Here is a 23,306-nt window from a genome sequence, read left to right as displayed (position 1 = left end):
CTGATTTTTCTCTTGCTTTTTCATATATTTTGCTGTTTAACTGAGTTCTGTCCAGTGATTTTTTAAAACATTTTTTATTAGTGAATCACTGTGGGGTACAGTTACAGACTCACAAACTTTTGTGCTTGCATTTCAGTCATACAATGATCGAGTACCCATCCCTCCACCAGTGCCCATTTTCCACCACCAATGATTCCAATATCCCTCCCACCACCCCCATCACATTCCCCAACCCTATCCCATCCCCCACCCCACCCCGCCTCTGTGACAGGGCATTCCTTTTTGTTCTCTCTTTCCTTTGGGTGTTGTAGTTTGCACCAGAAGCATTGAGTGGCCATTGTGTTCGATCTGTAGTGTACATTCGGCTCGCATTCCCGACCCGAGGTGGTCCTCCAAATACCCTTTACTTGGTGTTCCCTTCTCTTTATGAGCTGCCTTTCTCCCTAGCATTTGAGGTCAGCTTCCAAGCCGTGGAGTAAACCTTCTGGTCCTTATCTCTACTATTCTTGGGTGTTAGTCTCCCATTATGCTACATTATATTCCACAGATGAGTGCAATCTTTCTATATCTCTCCCACTATTTTTGACTCATTTCACTTACCATGATACTTTCCATGTTAATATATTTATATGCAAATTTCATGACTTCATCTTTTCTAACAGCTGCATAATATTCCATTGTGTATATGTACCAAAGTTTCTTTAACCAGTCACCTGTTCTTGGCACTCAGGATTTTTTTCAGATTTTGGCTATTATAAACAGTGCCACAACGAACATAGAAGTGCAGATGTCATTCCTACTATACCCTTTTGCCTCTCCAAGATATATTCCCCAAAGTGGTATAACTGGGTCAAAACAAGGCTCAATTTCTAATTTTTTGACAATCGTCCGAACTGTTTTCCAAAAGGGCTGAACCAGTCGGCATTCCCACCAGCAGAGAAGGAGATTCCCTTTCTCCTCACATCCACATCATCACTGGTTGCTTTTGTTTTTTGGATGTGGGCCAGTCTCTGTGGTGTGAGCTGATATTCCATTGTTGTTTTGATCTGCATCTCCTTGATGATTAGTGATAAGGAGCATTTTTTCATGTGCCTTTGGCCACTAGGATTTCTTCTTTGAGAGAGTTTCTGTTCATTTCATTGCCCCATTTTCCTATGGGGTTGGATGTCTTCTTTTTGTAGTTTAACTAGTACCTTGTGTATCCTTGTTATCAACCCCATATCCAATGGGTCACTGTCACTGTCCTCTTGTTGTTCATCAAGCGGGCCCAGTAACATCTCCATTGTGAGACTTGTTGTTACTGTGTTTGGCATATTGAATACATCATGGAGAGCTTGCCAGGCTTTGCCGTGCGGGCAAGATACTCTCTGTAGCTTGCTGGACTCTCCGAGAGGGGCAAAGGAATTGAACCTGGGTTGGTCGGGTCAGCTCCGTGCAAGGCAAAGGCCCGCTGTTGTATCGCTCCAGCCGTATTGGGTAAATATCCTTTCCCATTCTGTTGACTGTCTTTGTATATTCATCACTGTTTCTTTTGATGTGCAGAAGCTTCTTAGTTTAAGAGAGTCCCACTTGTTTATCTCTGTTTCCGCTTGCTTGTGGCCAATGATTTTTCTCATTTGGTCATCATCATTGTTTGGTAGTCACATTCACTTTTAATGTTTCAATTACTACCCGTGTGCACCTATTCCACATATAGATATCTTCAGGCTGTTCTCGTTAGTCCAGTATTGAACTGACTGCTGAATATCTTTTCATTTATACTTTTGAACTCATTGTGTCCTAAGCTGAAGGTAATTAAGGTAATTTCAACATTTTCCCCAGCTGTTGTGAAGTTGTGGTATAAGTTTCCATGTCTGGATTCATTTCATGGGTTTGGTGGGGAAAATTGGGAAATGGATTACCTAACAATACTAAGAGGCCATTTCTGGCTCTTGGCCATAGAACATACCTAGCAGTGCTCAGGAGACTATATGCAATAGTAGGATCAGCCACATGAAAGGCAAGCATCTTACCCCAAATTAACAAAGGTTTTTTTTTTTTTGGAAACACCTGGAAATATTCAAAGGCTGTACTTAAATTCTCTACTGGTGGTGTTCTGAAGACCATGCAGTACCTAGGATCAGACTCAGGTTTCCTGCAGACAAAGCTTTTGCTCTAGTACTAAGTTATTTCTCTTTCCCTAGTTTTATTTCTTTTAATTTACATCTTTATTCCATCCTCAATTTATTATTTTTAGTCCTACTGATTAAGCAGGATGTAATAGTATTCCAAAAGGTCTTAAATACTGGTTAGATATTTTCAATGAAAACCCTTTGGAAGGGTTTGGAGCATTTGGAAGCATTGGAAGCATTGGAAGCTTTAGAGCATTAGGTATCCAATCACCTAATGTGAGTTAATATAGAATCTATGGTTATAGTATAAAATAGAAGGATACATACAGAAAAATAGTTCTTTTCTGTAGGAATATGTCACTACAAGCAAGATATTGTCTTATTTTCTTTATTTTCTACTCTTATGGCTGCCATTCTTATTTCAGTTCTTTATTAATTCCTATGATTGAGAATACATGTATCATTTTCTTACATTCAAATATATTTTCCTTGGAATGTCTGAATGCAGTTCATAGGAAAGATTCATCTTCCCCCAAAATTCATTTTAAAATCCCATGTCCTTATTTATTCAAAGCTCAAATTTTCTCCATTTTTAAGAGTGGAAAATAAATTATGATGGTATATATATTAACATTTATTCATCTGTCAAAGGCTGGAGTGATATCACAGTTGTAGGGCATTTGCCTTGCATGCAGCCAGCCCAGCCGAGTTGGGTTCGATTCCTCCACCCCTCTTGGAGAGCCCGGCAAGCTACTGAGAGTATTTTGCCCACACGGCAAAGCCTAGCAAACTACCCATGACGTATTCAATATGTCAAACACAGTAACAACAAGTCTCAAAATGGAGATGTTATTGGGCCCGCTCAAGCAAATCGATGAACAACGGGAGGACAGTGACAAAGGTATAAAAATGTTTAAATTCTGCATTGTCATTTTTCTTTATATGGTACTCATATTTATACATTTTCTTTGTGACATAAATCGTTGTATTCCATTAGGTTTAAATGCCTATTGAATACCTTCCCATTTTTATTTTGAGTGATTTTTAAACATTTGACTTTTGAACAATTGTTGTTTTCTTTTTCCTGATTGTGATTAGATTTTTAATTCAAAAATTACTTCTGATAATAGGTGAATCTTACTAAAAAAATAGATACTTTATTTAAAGATTAAATAGGGCCAGAGATAACCCTAGGGGGTTGGAAAGCATGATTTGTATACAGGACTCCAATATACCATCCCAGGCACTGCCTGGTCTGAGTCCCACCAGATATGGCTCAAAACTCGAAATCAAAAAGAAATAATAAATAATTATATATGTAATCAAATTTTCCTTCTATTAATTATTTTGTTATGAAATATAAAATGTACATATTTTCAAATATATGCTATTATATATATTTGAAATATTTAACCAATAAACTAAACTTATAATGGAGAGAACATTTTAAAACATCACAGTAAGGGGCCAAAGAGATAATATAGCAGATAGGACACTGGCTTTGTACACAATGAACACTGGTTCAGTTCCTAGCACCCCCTATGGTTACCTGAGTCCAGCCAAATATGATCCCTGAGTGCAGAGCCAGGAGTGAGGACTGAGTACTGGTGGATATGGCCCCAAACCAACCAAACAAAACAAAAATCACATTAACAAGATAAAAAAGGAGATATTACATATCTAATATAAAATATTATTATAAAAATTATAGCATGATAGCACCACATTAATCCAGATTTAAAAAAGGAGATAGGTTATAAAAATTATAGGATGATAGCACCACATTAATCACATTCATCTATCATTAAAATATCAATTCAAATGATAAAAAAATTTTACCCTTTTCTCCCTTTATATACTACACAGCAAATTAACAAAAAAGGGAAAGTACAATCCTATTTAGTGAATATGAATATGGCAGTTTATATTTTCAGGTCTAGTACTAGAGTATGAGAGTGTGCTTATGTTGCATCTTTGAAAGATTTCTCAGTGCGCTGTCCTTTACAGAGACAAATTTATGTGCATACAATATGATTTTTGTATTAGGTAATCTCACTGTTTCAGTGCATACTTTATTGTAACACTGTAAGTGACTTGCTCAGATTTCCATGGTAATTTCATCATCTCTCACTGACTCTCCTAATTTACTCAGAAGCTAATAGTTCTCAAAGCTAATTTAGTTTAAAATTTTGCCTTCTAACCCCCATCTATCAGAGTAGAAAGTTTAAGAACTTAAGTCATACAGTTCCGTAGAAGAATGACCGTATATTCCTTTTAAAATTTCCTGTAATATTTTGTTTATAAGATTTAGTGACACTCTATTATTGGACCAATGGACTTGGAGTCAGAACAACTGAGTTTGATTCTTGGTTCTAATTTTCTAGCTGTGTAAATTTGGACAAATCATGTAACATCTCTGATCTTCATTATTTCATCTTTGAACTAGAGATTAATAATAAACCATGACTCAGAATTAGAATGAGTTTTAAGTGAGATTATATATGTGAGACATTTTTGTAAATTATAAAATGTTATACAAGTAAAATGGTTTTTAGTAATGTTTTCTCAGTTGAGTGAAATGGCAGCCATTCTTCCTTCATTAGCTGAATTGCATTGGAATTTAGTAGGGAAGACTACATTATTGGATTTACTGTGTAAAGTTTTTTTTTTTGAAATAAATAGATTTTATTTGGAGGATTTTTAAGGTGTGGAGGGGGAGAGTGAGAGAGTAACATACTCAAGAGAGAACATGGGCTTCTCCAAGGGCAGAGAGAGCCTCTACACATATCCTAGCATTAGGCATGAAAGCATGAAAGTACACATCTGAAGAGGGGAGTAGCAGGCGACACATGTGCTCGAGTACCACATGTGCTCAGCCATGTGAGCGCTAGCAGCATATGGGCTCAGGAAGCATATGCACCTTACTGTGTAAAGTTTTTAGTAAAATTTGGTTCTGGCAATATCATAGCAGTTGATGTTGCTTAGTTGGGGTTTGGAAATGGTGGAGAATCCTGATTTTATTTATTCAAAGGACCTCATGTTATAATGGCTAGCCTTTCTCATAACTATGCAGTGTGAACTGGATTCCTATATCCTGCCTGTGATCTTTCTAGCCAATGAAAGACATATCTACAGCTGAAGGAATATTCCTACTGAATTAGCCTCAAGACCAAGTTGGTGCAGACTTCCTTAGTCCCTTGCCTTTGGAAAATAGTTCTTCAGCTAAAGTTCATTTGACTATCCTTTCAATTTAAATTGCTTTTTGGTATTTAATGAAAGAGATTCTCAGATATCTCCCTGACTATTCTAAGCGGACCCCTTGGTTATCATCCATTAAGAGACAAATTAAAATTAACTTTTTCTTCTGTTAGATCAGTGTTTCCTAAAGTGGGTAAGTAATACTGCTTCCCGCAGGTTGCTGGAGAGATTGGAGAGTTGAAGGGGTTGGGGTGTGCTGCTGTGGTAGCAGTTTCTAGTGACACCGAGGGGTACTTTTGGTTTGTTCACCTTAAGAAGATAGATTTCCAGGCCACTCAGTGATTTATTTTTTTTCTGAAAAGAGATGGCAGATCAAATAAATTTGGAAACCTCAGCATTAGTTTTTCACTAGGTTTTTTGTTGTTGTTGTTAATTTTAATTTTTAAGATGGAGGATACAGTGGATATTGTTCTTACTAGAAGGCAGAAAAGTTACATTAAGGGTTGTGTTTCACATAAAGAGATCTCTATAGGACTGGGGAGATAGTACAGCAGAGCAGAGAGGGCACTTTTCTTGCGTGTGACTGACCTGAGTTTTATCCTGGCACTGTATATGGTCCTCAGAGCATTGACAAAGCACAGAGCCAGGAATTAGTCCTCAGTACAGTTGGCCCAAAGAAAAGAGATTCCTCCATAATCAATCATTCTTCTTCCCTTTTTTGTTTTTCTTTTTTTCTCCTTTTCTTATTTCTCCTCTTTTTTTGTCTCCCTGCTCATTCCTACTTTGTTTCGCTCTTCTTCTCCTGAGGTCAACAGTCAGATGATCTCTTGACCAAACACACTAAAATAATACATTCAGCTTACGTATAAATCTTTTCAGTTAATTATTATTAAATACCTCTAATTTCTTCCTTGAATTCCTTTCCTAGTCATTCCAAATAATACCCAGATACACTCTTCAATATACTTTATGTATGACTTAAAGTAGCAGAGTTTGGAACATGCGCATTATTAAATTATTTTTAAATATTTTAGGAAATCTAAGTTCTAATTATTTAGAAAGTTTTTATTGAGGGTTTATTGTATTCTCAACATTGTACCAGGTACTGAGGGGAAAAGAAGGAAATAAGGAAGGAAACCAACCTTTCTTTGAGCGTTTCTATGTGCCAGGCCCTTTCACATATGTTATCTCTTTTAATCTTCACAACAACACTTTGAGGTAAGTATTATATTCTCCATTTTAAAGAGACTGAGTTGATGTGACTTGGTCACTTACCTGGTAAACAGTATAGTCAGTACAGAATTTTGAGTTTTCTCCAGTTACATATTAACCGCAAAACTTGTGTTTATTTTATTATTCGCCACACATATAATATAGTTATTGGTTTGAACAATTTTGATCTAGTATTAATAATCTGAAATAGGCTCTTGGGATTGGTATTTTGAGATGCTTTATGCTTCAATTCTAATGGAAGTTTTACGATTAATATACTAAGAACTTAGGTTTTAAGGAAGATGTCTTAAGGCTTTATTGAAATTGAGGTTATCTGTAGAAATAGTAAGATTGCAAAAGATGAAGTACATACATTCTAGGAAACAGGAATAGCATTCTTTTGAAAAATTGCTTCTGAGAAACTGACAATAGCTGAGTCTCTTATTGTTGATTTAAATGGGTATAAAATCCTCAATATGAATGAAAGCTCCAGATGGTATGTTATTTCTTTGTTCCTGTAGAGTGAAAAATATCAGAGGAAGAAATTGGATAAATGTTAGGAGTAAATATGGCACTTGAATATTTTTAAAAGAATGTCATAATCATACTAGATACTTGTTTTTATCAGGGTCAGAGTTAGGCATTAGCTGAAGTTAACATATCTGGACTTTTAGGGACTGTTTCTGTAATAACACTGCTATTTGTCATAATAGAAAAATCTGTTTACTGAGGTGGGGAAATAGCTTTAAGGTCTGGGGTTACCCTGCTGACTGCCATCACTGCCAAGCCAAGCATAGTTAGGTTAGGTATTTCCAGTTATAAGCTATAGGCCTCTGCACAATTTGGTTGCACTTTCCAAGAAAAAAAAATGACTAATGGAAATAAATACAGTATTTTAAAGTCTCATTAAGAATGCCCTGGGATTTTTCTCTTTTTTATAGCTATAAAAAGGTTTTAAACTAGCTTATATATGAAAGGAGTATATTATCTCTTCAGGTTTATTAGTATGTCAGTGTATCTTAGTTTCATAGTAAACTTTGCTGAGTGTTTAATACCACTCAGTAATAGCTGTTGTTTTATTGATGCCAGCTTTTTCTCCAATATACACCTATATATCAAGGATAAAAGTAATTATTTTTGTATATTTTTAATCTATGTACTTTATAACCTGATTAAAATTATTGATCATTTTTGGTTGTTACAAGTAGAAACTTGATTTGCTTAATATTTATTATGTTCAAATTGTTAAACATGAATCCACATGGTAGAGTTTCTCAGTAGCTTGATTTAAAAGTTATAATTGAAAGTAAAATATGCCTTTTGCTTTATTGCCATCTAATAATGAATGCATAAGAAATTAAATATTTAGGAGGGCAAGAGAACTGATATTTTGGTGGGGAGTATTTCATCAGTGGTGGGGCTAATGCATGGGTTCTATGCATGGACATCACACCTGCCATTGCTCAGGAGGAACATATGGTGCTGGGGATGGAACCTGGGCCTACTGCATGCTAAGGATGAGCTATATGCCCCGTTAAGCCATATCTCTCACCCTGAGTATTTGGAATATTTAAAATCTGTGATGATATAAGAATTTTATTTTATTAAATTTAATTTTGGGCTGGAGCGATAGCACAGCGGTAGGGCGTTTGCCTTGCCCGCAGCCAACATGGCCGACCCGAGTTCGATTCCTCCGCTCCTCTCAGAGAGCCCAGCAAGCTACCAAGAGTATCTCGCCTGCACAGCAGAGCCTGGCAAGCTCCCCGTGACATATTCGATATGCCAGACACAGTAACAACAAAGTCTCCAATGGAGACGTTACTGGGCCCGCTCGAGCAAATCGACGAACAACGGGAGGGCCTTTACCTTACCTTTTAAATTTAATTTTAATAATTCAATTAAATTCCATTGTCATAACAATAACATAAAATAATACCTTAAAACCCCAGTATAATCAAACTGAATTTAGAATAAGAAACTTCTGGAATCTCCAAGCATATACTTGACAGAGCTGTGGTTGAAACTTTGGTTGGTCTAACACTTGGCATGAATGTGCTTAGTCATACATAAGATTCAGAGATGAAAGCTGTTTTAAGTTGTGTTTAGTCAGCACCCACAAAACTTTGTGTTATGGCAAATATTATACATAGTGGATTAAGAGTAGATTCTTACTGTTCATAAGAGATGTATTTTATTAAACAGTCATTTTTATGTTATTGCTGAAGAACAAGCATTGAGGTGGTAGTGTCTGGTTATTGGATAGAAATTAGTTATGTAATATAGCACAGCGGGTAGGGCGTCTGCCTTGCACGCGGCCAACATGGCCGACCCGAGTTCGATTCCTCCGCCCCTCTCGGAGAGCCCGGCAAGCTACCGAGAGTATTCGATATGCCAGACACAGTAACAACAAAGTCTCCAATGGAGACGTTACTGGGCCTGCTCGAGCAAATCGACGATCAACGGGAGGGCCTTTACCTTACCTTTAATACTGGATTAGTCACTTAACTCTCCTTGTATAATTTTTTGTCATCTGTGTTTAAGTTAGAGTGAAAGATACCTGACATCCTTTAACCAATGGTTGGAAGCTTGTCACAGTTGGGGGTGGGGGTAAAGGACATTTAGGATAGAGAAGGGAGCAGTATGATAATAATAGGTAGAAATGATCACTCTGGATAAGAACTCAGTGTTGTAAGTAGGTGAAGGGATATACATGACAGACTTTCAGTATCTGTATTACAAACCATAATGCCAGAGAGAGACAGAGACAGAAAGAGAGAGAAGAAAAGTGGGGTGGGTGGGTGGCAGTAGGGAAACTGGGGACATTGTTGGTGGGAAATGTACACTGGTTAAGGGATGGGTGTTTTATAACTTATATTACATTATATAACTTATAACTGAAACCCAATCATGAGCAATCATGTAACTGTGTGTCTCACTGTGATTCAATTAAAAAAAATTCATTGACCTATCTTTAGTCTATAATGTTTTAAAACAGTTTCTGAGAATTAGTATAACAGTAATTACTATCATAATATAGCTTATTGCTCCCCCATATGTATAGCTTTACATATACATATAAATGGTTAATTATGCTAACAGTATTTCAGTATGCTTAGCTTTAGTAACTGTTTTGTTCATTTAGGGTTTTTGTTTTCGGGGTGGGAGTGGTAGACTCCCAAGCAAGACTCAGGAGGCCTTTGGATGCCCCCTGGTGATTCTTAGGTACAAGGCTAGTGACTCAGTGCAGGACTCTGAGGATGCAATGTTGCTCAGTCCCCATGATGCTGTCAATTACCTAGTCCTCCACATTGGTGACTGGGGTCTACTGCTACTGGGCCACAATCAGTGATGTGTAGAGACCTGTATGGTTACACTCACCAGTGCTCAGAGGACTGATGTGCTGAGGATGAATTGGTGTTGGCCACATGAAAGGAATGTGCCTTAACCCTTATGTAATCTCTCCAGCTAGTCCTGTTTTATTTGGTCCGAGCAGTTGGCTAGTGGTCATGCTTGTATCAAACAATAGAACAGAAAGTTAACGGATAACTTTCAGGTTTTAAGTCTACTGTTTTTTTCACTGCTGTTAAACTAAAACGTCTAGAGATTCACTAGTATGGATTGTTCAGAGGTATGTGTTCTGTTTGCCCCTAGATTTATATATCAATACTGTGAATCAAATACTGTCATTTTTAACTGATAGAGAAAGATGTGTCTCAGAGCTTTTCGATGTAAGGAAACTAAAATTAATGCACTGGATTCATTTATATGTGAAAATTCAGTTTTACTCATATATCAAAGGATTCATGCAAGAAGCAGTAATTTTTAGAGAATATATTTAATTATATGGCTATTTGGCAGGTGAGGGGGTTTGGGCCACACAAATAGTGTTCAGGTGCTCACAGATTGCTTACAGAGATATTCAAGGGATTGTGGTCATGCCAGAGTTGACCACATGCAATCCCAATGCCTTAATCCCTATACTGTTTCTCACTTAGTTTTCTTCTGTTGGCACAACTATTGAAGTCTGTGTCCTGACTTAAATGTTTTCTAAAAATGAGAGAAAACCCTTAGCCATGTGCTGTGGAACTGACAGCTCATGCTCTGCAATGTTCATTACACAGCCACATCCAGCAAATGCTGGGGGTAGGATGGCCATGTTCTAGTGAGTTATAGCTGTGCCAGAAGTTGAACTTAGAACCTCACAAATGCCCGGGAGGTATTTCCTTGGTCCTTATTGTTTGCATTTTTTCCTAGGGCTTGGGGCCATACTCAGCAGTGCTCAGGGACTATTTATGACTCTGTGCTCCAAGGTACTGTATATAATGCCTGAGATTCAAGCTAGTGGTAACCATATGCAAACCATTGCCTGAACTCATATACTATCTGTCTGGTGCTATTTTTTGCCTTTTTAATAAATCGAACTTAAAAGACATGTTTTGTGGATCTCTCAGCAGTCATGTGCTAATTCACCATCTTTCTCTCTTTCCTGTATGGTTATGTCAAATTAAATGGACTTATATATTGTCAATACAGTAAAATGATACTCAGGACCACAGTGGAAGGAAAGAGGGACATTTAAGCTTTCAAAGTGAAGAAAGATATCGAGACATTATTTTGGGTTGCAAATAATACATAATCAAGCAGATGCAAATGAAAAAAGTGAAACAGGAAAAAAGAAAAACTCGGGGTGCCTGTTTGAAAGTTTTATAGAGAAAAGTACATTGCCCCTTTATTACAATCATGTTTCTGCACTATAATACGGTCTTTCATTGCAAGTTCAGCTTTTGTGATTCATTTGTTTTGTGCTCTGCTTCCTGTTACTAATTGTCAGCACAATAGTCTTCCAACTATTGAAGTCTGTGTCCTTTTGGACCAATTTGTCATTGTTGTTCTCCCTCACCCCCCAACCCATGCACTCAGAATCTATTACTATGGGTACATTTTTAGACATTTTTTATGTTTTAAAATGGCAGTGCTTTTCAAACATGCCAGAATAGTTCATGATAATTGAATCATCCAACCAGCAACAGCTATTGCTTCCAAAGCACATTATAAAGTGTCCATTTCTATAGAATATTTTATAAATTAATTTACGGCAAATAGGCAATACTTTATTTCTTATGTGTTATTTCCTTTGAACTTTTGGTCATTCTGTAGAAATATAATATTTGTTAAAATATTTTCTTAAGCTGTTATTTACATATCCATAAAAGATGGGAAATTTCTGTGACATCAGAAAGTCGTATTTCTATTTTAATAGACTAACAAACAACTCTTGTTTGTTAAGTACACATAATTTTTTATAACAAAGTATAAGACAAATTCACGGTCACGGTCCTCCCATTGTTCATCGATTTGCTTGAGCGTGTCCAGTAACATCTCCATCATGAGACTTGTTGTTACTGTGTTTGGCATATTGAATACGTCACGGGGAGCTTGCCAGGCTTTGCCGTGCGGGCTCAGTACTCTCGGTAGCTTGCCGGGCTCTCCGAGAGGGGTGGAGGAATCAAACTTGGGTCGGCCATGTTGGCTGCGTGCAAGGCAAACGCCCTACAGCTGTGCTATCGCTCCAGCCCCATAAGACAAATAAATCATTAATTTTATAAATTGGATTTCACCTACATCTTTCTATTCTCCTTTGCAATTTTAATTCTTCTAAAAAATATCCTTTGAAAATATATCAGTAACACTGAAACCAGATTCTGGACATAAATTAAATTACATTTAGCCAATGGCTTAGAAGTTAAATGTCCTGCAGTTTTCTTTAGTATTTAGCATTGACAGCAGACAATTGCAAATTTTCAAATGTGAAAATATATAAACTTTAGAAGGTAACGATTGCACTTTAAAATAAGAAGGTATTCCTATTTCAAATTAAAAATTTTAAGTCATCGGGATTGAAAATCCCAAAGTGGATTTTCCTGTGCTGGTGGGTTCTTGAGATTTTTATGAAAGATTTGCGTTCAAAACTTGAAAGTGCTGAAAGGTGGTGAAGTATGAAATCTTAGCAGCAGCAGTACAGTAAACCATGTACAAAAACAACATATTTATCAAAAGTATCCTTCATAGAGGCAGACTGGTGGATGAGATGCGAAGGAGGGAAAAGGGGACAAATGGTGTAGAGAAGTGGCCACAAGTGAAGTGACTGGTGTTGAAACAGTGTATGCCTGAAATCCAATTATGAATAACTTTGTAATTTCACAGTGACTAATTAAAAAAATTTAGAAGGTTAGTAAATTAGAGTTATTACGCAGTTTATCATGTAATTCATATAGATGGGTCCAGGATCCTCGCCAATGTCCAAGCCTCTCCTTTTATTCTGCCCATTTCAGTGTACGAGACTTCCTAAGTCCTGTCCCTTTCCATCTCTTCGCCTCCAATGTTTGATGGCCTGGTTTTGTCCCTATGCCACTCTCTATCCAGTGTACACTTTCCTAGTCTGAACTCTTGTTGCTGGCCTCGGTGGAATTGTACCCCAGCTGTTCCCTGATGTATAAACTTTCCTTAGTCTCTGGCCCATAGTCATGTTTACATGGACTATATCCCTGTGTTCTGTGCCTATTGCTAGGCCGCGCTCAGACTGTACCCCAGAAGTTTCTGTTGTCCAGCTTTCCTAGTTTCTGGCCATGGACATAGTATGAATCTCTATGCTTAGTGTGAGACTCTGCTTAGCACCTTTCACTGCCTGGGTGTTTGAGCACTGCCTGATCCTGCTGCCTGTCCCGGCCTATGAGACTTACCTGTATTTTGCCATCTGTCCAGGCCTATGAGCCTTTCCTATACTAAGCCATCTGTCTGGGTGCAAAAGCCCTACCTCAGCTTGCAGTCCATCTGGGTGTATGCAAAGAGAGAAAACTCTAACGAATTTTTATTCTACTATTTCTGGAGTGAATTTAAGGCATACCTGAGAGTGCTCTGACTTACTTCTGGCTCAGTGCTCAGGTGTCATTCCTGGCAATGATCAGGGAACCAGATGGGTTGTTGAGGATTGAACCAGTGTTAATTGCATACAAGGGAAGTACCTTAACCCCTGTAGTGTCTCTTACAGCCCTATGACATTTTATTCTTAGGGTAATTTTATTATGACTAAGGAATCAGTAGGTTGGTTTAAATCGACTAAATTACACAAGTTAAAAATATCAGACTTCAAAGAACACTAGTTGTTAATATTAGTGTCTAATGTGAATTAATAAACATTTGCCAATGAGTATTTTAAATGTGGTCTCAACCAATAAAAAATATTTTTGAGATAAACATTTCTATGTGTTTCAATTATTAAATCTTGAAATTGTATTATTCCTTGATAACTATAGTCTAGAACTTTGCCAGTCTTGTAATCTTATCAAATTCCCTTGATGTATTGATTATTGTAATATTGTAATATTCTCATCATAGATAACAATTATTTTTAGTATTTGATTACTTAACAAATTATAAATTTTCAGTGGGTGAAAGCTATTTCAAAACAGTTATGTGTTTATATCAATTTAATTGCAGAAAACTAGAAAGTGAAACATATGAAGCTTGTTATAAAGAAATAAAATCTTCCTTCTTCTGAGCAGGGAGAATTCCTAAAAGAGTATATCACATCCTAACAATCAAAAATTTGTTGTTTTCATATTTTGTGAAATGCTTTCATTAGAAATAAGCCTGCAGTTTGAGAGAGTTCTTTGTTAATCTTTTTTTTTTTTTAATTTTTTTCAGGAGGGTGTGGGGGCAGGATTTGGAGCCACACCCACTTGTGCTCAGGGCTTACTCCTGGTTCTTTGCTTAGGTATTACTGCTGACAATACTCAGGGGACCATAAGAGATTCCAGAGATTGAACCTGGGTCGGCCATGTGCAAGGCCAGTGCCCTATCCTTTGTACTACTTCTTTGGTTCCTGGCATTGTTGTTTCTTTTTTTGCAGTACCAGGGATTGAACCCAGGGGCTCACACATGCAAGAGAGGTGCTTTGTCACTGAGCCACATTCCTGACTCATTATTATTTTAACTTTTTATGGAAATGATAAAGATGATAAAGAAAGTTTTTTTATTAATGGTGATAAAAATGACTTTCTAAGACCCTGGGATTTGTGGCATGTCAAATATTAAACGTTTTTTCCTATATCACCTGTAGAACATTTTCTTTGACCAAATGTTTCTCTTTCAAAAGACTTTCTGCTACTCCTGATACTGGTTTTAAATTAAATTTTTTTCTTTATTTTGTTGATTGATTTGTTTTTTGGCAATAGTTGGCAGTAATGGCCAGTAATTTAGATCTAGAAAACCTGAGGCTTAGTTTTACAAATAAATAATACCACTTCTTTATTTCTTTATAGGTAGTTTTACAGTATTAATGAATTGATTACTTTGAATAAGTGAAATGTAAATCAGAGCTGCCATTTTCTTTTATTTTTGTCTCTTTTCTTTTGGTGCAGAGCAAACACAGCTATACTCAGGGCTTACTTCTGTCTCTGTGCTCAGGGATCTCTTCTGATAGGCTCAGGGGACCATCTAAGGTGCTAGGAATCAAATCTGGGTTGACTGCATGCGAAGAAAGCACCTTATTCACTGTGCTGTACTATCACTTCAGCCCACACTGGTGGAAGGATTGATGCTGAATTATTGTATGCCTGAAACTCAACTATCACTAGCTTTTTGAATCATGGTTTTTTAATAAAAATAAAAATATAAGTTGAAAAAAAGAGTTTCCATTTTCTTATTTATTAAATGGTAATACCTAAAATACCTTAGAATTATATTAGGAAGATTAAGGGAGAATAAAAGGTAAAGGTAAAGGCCCTCCCGTTGATCGTCGATTTGCTCGAGCGGGCCCAGTAATGTCTCCATTGGAGACTTTGTTGTTACTGTGTCTGGCATATCGAATACTCTCGGTAGCTTGCCGGGCTCTCCAAGAGGGGCGGAGGAATCGAACTCGGGTCGGCCATGTTGGCCACTTGTAAGGCGAACGCCCTACCCGCTGTCAAATAAAATTTGTTTCTAATTTTTAAAATTTTTTTCTGCTGATTGTAGCACTGGTTTACAAGTGTGTAAATGTGTTTCAGGGGTTCAATATTAGTGTACCATATTCATCACTAAAGTGCCAATGTCTATCCAGTACTTTTCTTGCTTTCTTTGTTTTTGACTTCATGCTATCCTTTAGTTCCATTCATGTTGCTACAAATTGTATGATTTAGTTCCTTTTGAGAGCTGCATAGTATTCCATTGTGTATATATACCACAACTTCTTGATTCATTCACCAGTAGTTTGGCAGTTGGGTTGTTTCCAAATTTTGGTATTGTACTAAGTATGGCAACAAAACATAGGAGTGTATATACTTCTGAATCAGTGTAACTGTATATTGGAGATGGGTTCCAACGAGTGATATTAGTGGGTTGTGTGGTAGTTCTGTACTATTTCTTTTCATAAAAGCAGAAAGAGATGACATTTCCACCAGCAGTGGATGAGGGTTTTTTTTCTTACCACACCCTGCTAGCATTGGCTGTTTCTAGATCTTTTGGATATGTGGCATTCTCACAGGTATGAGTTGATATCTCATTGTTGTTTTGTTGCCCCCTCCCCTTTTTTTCTGGTTTTTGGGACACATTTTACGATGCTCAGAGGTTACTTCTGACTCTATACTCAGGAATTACTCCTGGTAGTCTTGGTGGACCATATGGGGTATTGGGGAATCGAACCTGGGTTGGCTGCAAGGCACATGCCCTACATGTATTATCACTCTGGCTCCTGTTGTTTTGTTTTTGATATCCCTAATCATAAGTGGTGATGAGTAGGTTTTCATATGCCTGTTGGCCATCAGAATATCTTCTCTGGGGAGGTGTCTATTCATCTCTTTCTGCATTTATGGATGGAGTAATTGGATTTTTTTTTATGTAGGAGTACTGCTATTTATTCAGCCACTGATTCGCTGATTGAATTGTGCATGAACTCCACCTTACTTTTTTTTTCATTTTTTTAAATTTTATTTATTGAATCACCATGAGAGCAGTTACAAAGCTTTCAGGTCTAAGTCTCGGTCATACAATGAAACACCTGTACTTTTGTCAGTGTCCATTCTCCATCACCAAAAACCCCAGTATACCCCCATCCCATACCCTCCCCCTACCTGTGGGGCAGATGATTTCCACATTACTCTCTCTCTACTTTGATCACATTCAATATTTTGACACCAGACCCACCATTATTATTTGAGATTTTACCACAGCTCTCAGATCTGCTGAAAAGTCAACAGTAGACAATTTGTGTTCGATTGCTGGTTATGAATAACGTATGATGTCACTTGGCTGCAGTAGTGGACGTACGATTTTGAAATTCCGAAATTTTAACACTTAAATCTGGAGGGATTTCTGCCAAAAGCCGCTGGGTTTCGAGATTTGCTCTTGAGTCTCTGGGATCATGGCCGTTGAGCAGCTTGATCAGGAGCCGGAGAGGCCATTGGTAGGCGATGACTTGTGGGCTCGTTGGGACAGGGAGACCAGGACCAGCTCCACCCCCATCCTGTGAGGCCCAGGCCAAGGCATGAAACCTATTCCCACTTGGGTTGGCCCAGCACTGGTAACCTACTGCAGGGACTGGACGCATTTCTGCCAAAAGCCGCTGGGTTTCGAGATTTGTTTCTGAGTCTCTGGGATCATGGCCATGTTCTCTGTCCTTATTAAAATTCTCTTTCATTGGTTGGATTTAGAGATCTCTTCTTAGTTGCATGTTTGGGTTTTTTTTTTCTTGGTGAGAGTATCCTTCTAACTGGGGCTATACTGGGTACCCTTCTGCTGCCCATTTCAGGCCCAATGTTAAGTTTTGGTGTAGAGTTTACATTGATCACAGAAGGAAGTAAATACAGATTCTTCCTACTTGGCTAAACTATTAGCCCCTCTTCGTATAAATTCTTAATGTTATAGGTAAACATTGATAATATGGTAAATAACTTAATAGTTAATTATTTAAATAAGTAAATGCTTGAGAAAGAACATGGAATGTAAATTTTATCTACTGTCCTAATTTGGCAAAATATTTAAGAAGAAAATACGTTTCTAGTATTTTTTGGAGTTGGATGAGTTCATTATCAGGATTAGAGTCTTAAATTTGCTTATGTCTGATTAAACTCAATCATGAACAGCTTTATAACTATGTATCTCATAGGAATTCAGTTTTTAAAAAACATTACTTTGCTTATAATGCATAAACCAAAATTTAAAATGAGAAGTTTTTGTGCTTTATTAATGGTCCAGAGACATTTATTTCTTTGTTTTTTATTATTTTTGGAAAGAAATAGCTATAACAATGCTTATGGGCCCTAGGGGCCACTGCTAGTGATACTTGTCTCAGTGTGAGAACCTTAGTGCCTCAGCCCGGTGGTGCTGAGTGTCACGAATAATTGTGGCTGGGCAGCTGTGCAATGCCAGGGATTGAATTTACCATGTATGTACTCCAGTCCTTTGTGCTATTACCCTGGCCTCTGTGGTTGAAACCTTTTAAAATCAGAAAAGTTTATGTAGGTTCAGAATTCCTGGATGAGAGAGAGACTCTATTTATCTTTTCCTTAAAGTTGCTAGAAGTTTCAGAGTATTTGCCAGATAGGTCTGATTCTATTAATGACACTTTGGTTATCTTTATGTGTGTTTTTAATGACAGTGCCAGGATTGTTCACAGTGCTTTCCAAAATTTGCTGTTTTCTTTACAATTTCATATTTTCTGATTGAATAAATCTATGTTTTCATTTTTCTCCAAGGGTATAAAAACTCCTTTATCACTCTCTATAATTCTTTCTACCGCATTTTCTAAAGAAAGAAAATGTTAAATGCTAGAGCATAGTTGTAAAGTGAAGATTTTTATTCAGCTTTAAATTTATTTTCAACATAATGTTATTAGGATATATTTTAATAAATACTATGTTTATTACACACACACACAGACTTTGGGTTGTGAAGCCTCCAAAGAGTGTTTAGGGGCACAGGAGTTACTTTTGGCAGTGCTCAGCCAGACTGTAGTCCTATGCTATGCCTCTTAGACCCAGCAGTGCTCAGGTGCCACAGAGAGCAATACCTTGCAATTGTGATGAACTCTGTTGTTTCAGAAATGTTTCCCAAAGGCTTATTTTGAAACATTTTTTGTGTGTGTTTGTGTATAATGCTAAATACAAACAAATGCGAGGGGTCAGGGATATAGCTCAAGTGCTAGAGAACATACCATGCATGTGTGAGACCCTAGGTTTGATCCCTAGTATTAAATGTGTACCTCTTTCCCATAACCTGGCCCAGATAGCCAGAATGTGGTATCCAGAGGAACAATATCACTGTCACTGTCACCGTTGTTCATCAATTTGCTATATCAAGCCAAAAATATTTCTTTTTAAATCTAAGAGAAGTGCTCCACATTCCCTAAAACAAACAGTATTATTGATTACTTGATCACTTGACATACCGTTACTCATCAATATGCTCTAGCGGGTGCCAGTAATGTCTCCATTCATCCTTGTCGTGTGCTAGTGTAGCCCAATGGCGTTTGCTAGATCTAGGAACACAAAGAGCCTCAAACTGATCATTCAGAGTCTTGACGAAGAAGTCTGACCATCTCATAGGTGGGCAGCCACACAATTCTTTGAAATCCCATGGAATCCAGTTGATAATGGCTCTAGTCCAGCAGTTGTCTCCAAATCACATTACGTGTCCAGCCCATCTGATTTTTGATGCCTAGGCAAATGAGACAGTGTCCCTGATTCTCAATCGTCGACAGAGGTCAGAACTCCGGATTCCTTCTCTCACTTGAGTGAAGCATGATACTCCAAGCATAGCTCTTTCAATTCCTCTTTGGGAGACCCGATAGTTTTCTCATCCTGTTTTCGTGGGGCCCAGGTCTCTGAGGCGTATGTTAATAATGCAGAAAGAATAGTGGAATTGAAGAGATGTGCCTGGAGTCGGAGGTTCTTCATCCTGTTATCTGTTTCTTCGATGCTCTTGAAGGCATTCCAAGCCTCTCTCTTCCTCCTGCACAACTCAGGTGCCAGGTCATTCGTCATGTTGAGTTCTCGACCTAGGTACACATAACTGTTGCATTCAGAGATGTTTGTCCCAGTGATAGCGAATGGAATGTCAGGAACAAGTCTGTTTCTCATAAACATTGTCTTTGTGAGATTCAGCTGCAGAGCAACCTTTCCATACTCATGGTCGAAGTCGACTAGGATTTGTGACACTTGGCTAATGTTTGGTGTTATTAGAGTGACATTATCAGTGAAGCAGAGGTGGTTTAGTTGACGGCCATCTATCTTAACTCCCATTCCTTCCCATTCCAGTCGTCACATGACGTTCTTGAGGGTGGCACTGAAGAGTTTCAGTGAAATGGTATCACCCTGCTGAGCCTTGACATGGATGATCACTTCCTTGTAGAATGGTGAGATCCTGGTAGTGAATCCGTAACACAGCTCACAGAGGATCTTGATGTATTGAGTTTGAACGCCCTGTTTGGCAAGGGCTTCAATGACCGCTTCAGTCTCAACAGAATCAAAGACCTTCTTCAAATCAATGAACATTAGACAGAGCGGCATCTTGAACTCCCAAGAAATCTCAGTAAGCTTGGTTATCATGTGGATATGGTCGATTGTGCTAAATACTTTTCAGAAACCGGCTTGCTCGCATGGTTGTCCTTCATCTATTGTTTTGCCAATTCTATTCAGGATGACTCGAGTCTACAACAGCTTGTAGACGACAGACAACAGACAGATTGGGTGATAGTTGCCAGTGTTGTGGATGTCTCTCTTTTACAGTAGAACAGTCCTGCTGGTTTTCCATTGAGACAGAACCTTGCATTCAGACAGGTAGCATGTGAAGAGCCGAAACAGTGTATTGATGAATACTGACGGCATGTTCTTCAGGTGTTCTGGTCTGACCTTGTTCTGGGCAGGTGCTGTACACTTTGAAATGGCGTGTGGGATTTCGGAAGGGAAAATGTTAGGACCAAGATATTCATCCTGCGGAATTTAGTATGTGGGCAGATGGGCATGGCTATAGAAGAGATCCAAGTAGAAGTCATGGATAATTTTCTCCATTGCCCTTGTGGAAGATGTGATAGATCCATCAGGATGTTGGAGGGCAGTCATCTTGTCTTGTTGGTGAAAGACAGGTGCTTCTCTCTTTGAGGTCTTCCTTGATCTCTTCTCTGTACTGCTTTGTGAGCTCGCACATTCACTTGTGGTTGCCTGAGGCTTGCACCAAGGCATATTGGTGAATGAGCTTGAGAGTTTTTGAAGACAGGTGTCTTTTTGTGGCTATCTCTCAGCATTCCCTCACACAATCATGGAGGTGCTGGACCAGTCAATTGTATTCCTTGTTAATGTTGTCAATGATGGCATCTTCCCATGTTGTTGCAATAATGCCAAAGAGCTCCCAGTTGGTGGTTATTCTGGGAGTTCTCTTCTTAATCTTTGCAGCCCTTTCTCCCCACTCTGTGAAGTAGAATTTTGCACAAAGGAGTTGGTGGTCCGATCCTGTTTGGAATTTTGGGACAAGAGTGACATTGTCAGACAAAAACGTCGAATGAGTATGATGTGGTCAATTTCATTGTGGGACCATCCACCGGGAGACTCCCATGTCCAACGTTTAGATTCAGCCTTATGAAACTGTGATTTACCGTGGATGTTCTTGGTCAACATGATGAACTCAGACAGTCTCTCACCCTGTTCGTTCCATTCAAGGCCATGGGTCCTGATGTGGAGTTCTTCGGCTGATCTTCTCAGTCCTATCTTGGCATTAAAATCACCAACAATGATCTTGTAGAAGGTCTGTTTTTTTTTTTATAGAACTTCTCCAGCTTCTTGTAGAACTTTTCAATTTCTCCTTCATCATAATTGGATGTTGGTGTATAGACAATGAAGATAGAAACTGCCGGCAGTGAGCCACTTCTATTCAAGTGTAATCGTCTGATTTGGGTTGTTAGGCATTTGAATGAATCAATGCTCACAGCCAAATTTCTGTTGATAAGGACACCGACACCACCGAAGTCTCTTTTGTAGCATGTTCTGAGGAACAGTTCTTCTCCTGTGTCAAAAATAGCATGATGTGGTTTATGCTTTCTCATTTCTGTCAGACCAATGATGTCATACTTGATCTTTTGCGCTTGCACCATCAGGTCCTTGATGGATGCATCCAATGCCAGCATGCATGCATTCAAAGTACAGACAATGTTTTAGTCTTTCATTTTGGTAGTCTAGTTCAGCCTTTAGATTTTATTAGCCTCTCCGTCCTCATCCTTCTTAACGCTGCCATATTGGTGGCTCTTTCAGCATCCAGGGAATGAGACCCATTGCATTTACTATTTTTGGCATATTGAATACACCACGGATAACTTGTCAGGCTCTGCCGTGCCTGTGGGATACTCTCAGTAGCTTGCCAGACTCTCTATGAGGGATAGAGGCTTTTATAGCAGTCTCTAATTGCCCTTGCAGCTGTTCCCATGGTTCTAACCATATTTGAACCCCATCAAATATGGTGTGGTAATCTTGGAAAATGGGTATTGTCTTATGCTCCTTTGAGTTTTCTTTCAAGCTCCCCCCTTTGAAAAACATTTATTGAAATATTGTTAATTTACAGTTACATGTATGTGTTTCAGATGTGTAGCATTATAGTTTGATATCTAAATATGGCATGGTATTATCCCCACAAAAATTCTAGTCTTTGTAACCATCACCATATAATTTATCTACATTACCTTAATATATCTTACTCTAATTTTCTTACCTTATGATTAATATAGATCTAGTTTGCATCCATCACCTAAAAGCCAACATTTCCTCCTATCTTCCCTATCAGGCAACACCCTTTTCCTCACTTTCTCCCTGTTAACCAACATTCTGTTGTCAGAATGTAAGGATTTATTTTGTTTTATTTTTTAGTCTTTGTGTTGTTTCACTTTCATTTTCTTATTAAGAAGTGCTGTGTTTAGAATATTAGGTAATCAAATAAAATGAAACTTGTCCTTAAGAAGGTTATAACCTAAAGCATATTTTTTCTTGGATTGTTTTGAAATTTTGTAACCAAATCCCAGCTTCACCATTATTTAAAATTGAATCACCATGAGATAGTTTATCACAACACTACTCAGTCATACAATGTTCCAAAACCCATCCTCCCAACAATGTACATTTCCCACGACTGGTGTCCCCAGTTCCCCTCCCCAATCCCTGAACCACCCCCCACATCTGCCTCTGGGGCAGGCATCTTTCTTTTTCCTCTCTTCTGCTCGTGCTCTCTCTCTTTCTCTCTCTCTTTTTCTCTCTCTTTCCTTTTGTGCAGTATGGTTTGCAACTGGGTGGTGGCTTTGTGTTGTGCATATAACTGTCTGGGTTTCTGGAAGGATAGGGAGGTGGGGGATGTTGCCCCATCCCAATCCTGAGAGAACCTGGAGATTTCAGTCGCAAAATGCATTCCAGGATTTTCAGCAGATTAATATCTTAGTAAGGTCCAACCTGAGACGGTGGAGTCTGGAAGGAAGGAAGTATTGCAGGGATTTTGGATTGTGGGAGCAAGTGGCTGCTGGGGGCTCTGCTTGGGCAGGCACTGGCAAGCCTGCCCGCCGCAAATATACTCAATCTATACAGCATTGCATAGGTCCAAGATTAACTGCAGCTTCTGATCTCTTTCAAAATTTGTGGGTCTCTGAAGGAAGGCCAGTGGAGGAGCTTCCATAGTGGTACTGGAGTTGGTTTAAGGGGTGACTGCCGTTGTTTCCAGAAGTATAGGGAAAATGGAGGGAGGTAGCCCATCCTGACCCCGAGAAAGGATGGAGATTTC

At 38.3% G+C, this 23,306-nt stretch overlaps 1 protein-coding gene across 4 annotated transcripts in view; it reads left to right on the top strand.

Moving 5' to 3' along the window:
- AKT3 (AKT serine/threonine kinase 3) overlaps positions 1-23,306 on the top strand; it is a 349,070-nt gene that overhangs the window by 158,256 nt on the left and 167,508 nt on the right. The window contains exon 2 of one of the 4 annotated variants that reach the window (XM_056107297.1): positions 6,412-6,527. The exons of the other annotated variants lie outside the window; for them this stretch is intronic. The gene's annotated coding sequence lies outside the window, so the exon portion shown is untranslated. The remainder of the gene's footprint in view (positions 1-6,411; positions 6,528-23,306) is intronic. 4 annotated transcript variants of the gene reach the window in all.

Source organism: Sorex fumeus, unplaced genomic scaffold (assembly GCF_029834395.1).
Source record: "Sorex fumeus unplaced genomic scaffold, SorFum_2.1 ptg000007l, whole genome shotgun sequence".
Classification (NCBI taxonomy): Eukaryota; Metazoa; Chordata; class Mammalia; order Eulipotyphla; family Soricidae; genus Sorex; species Sorex fumeus.
This window is presented reverse-complemented; position numbering and strand designations above follow the sequence as displayed.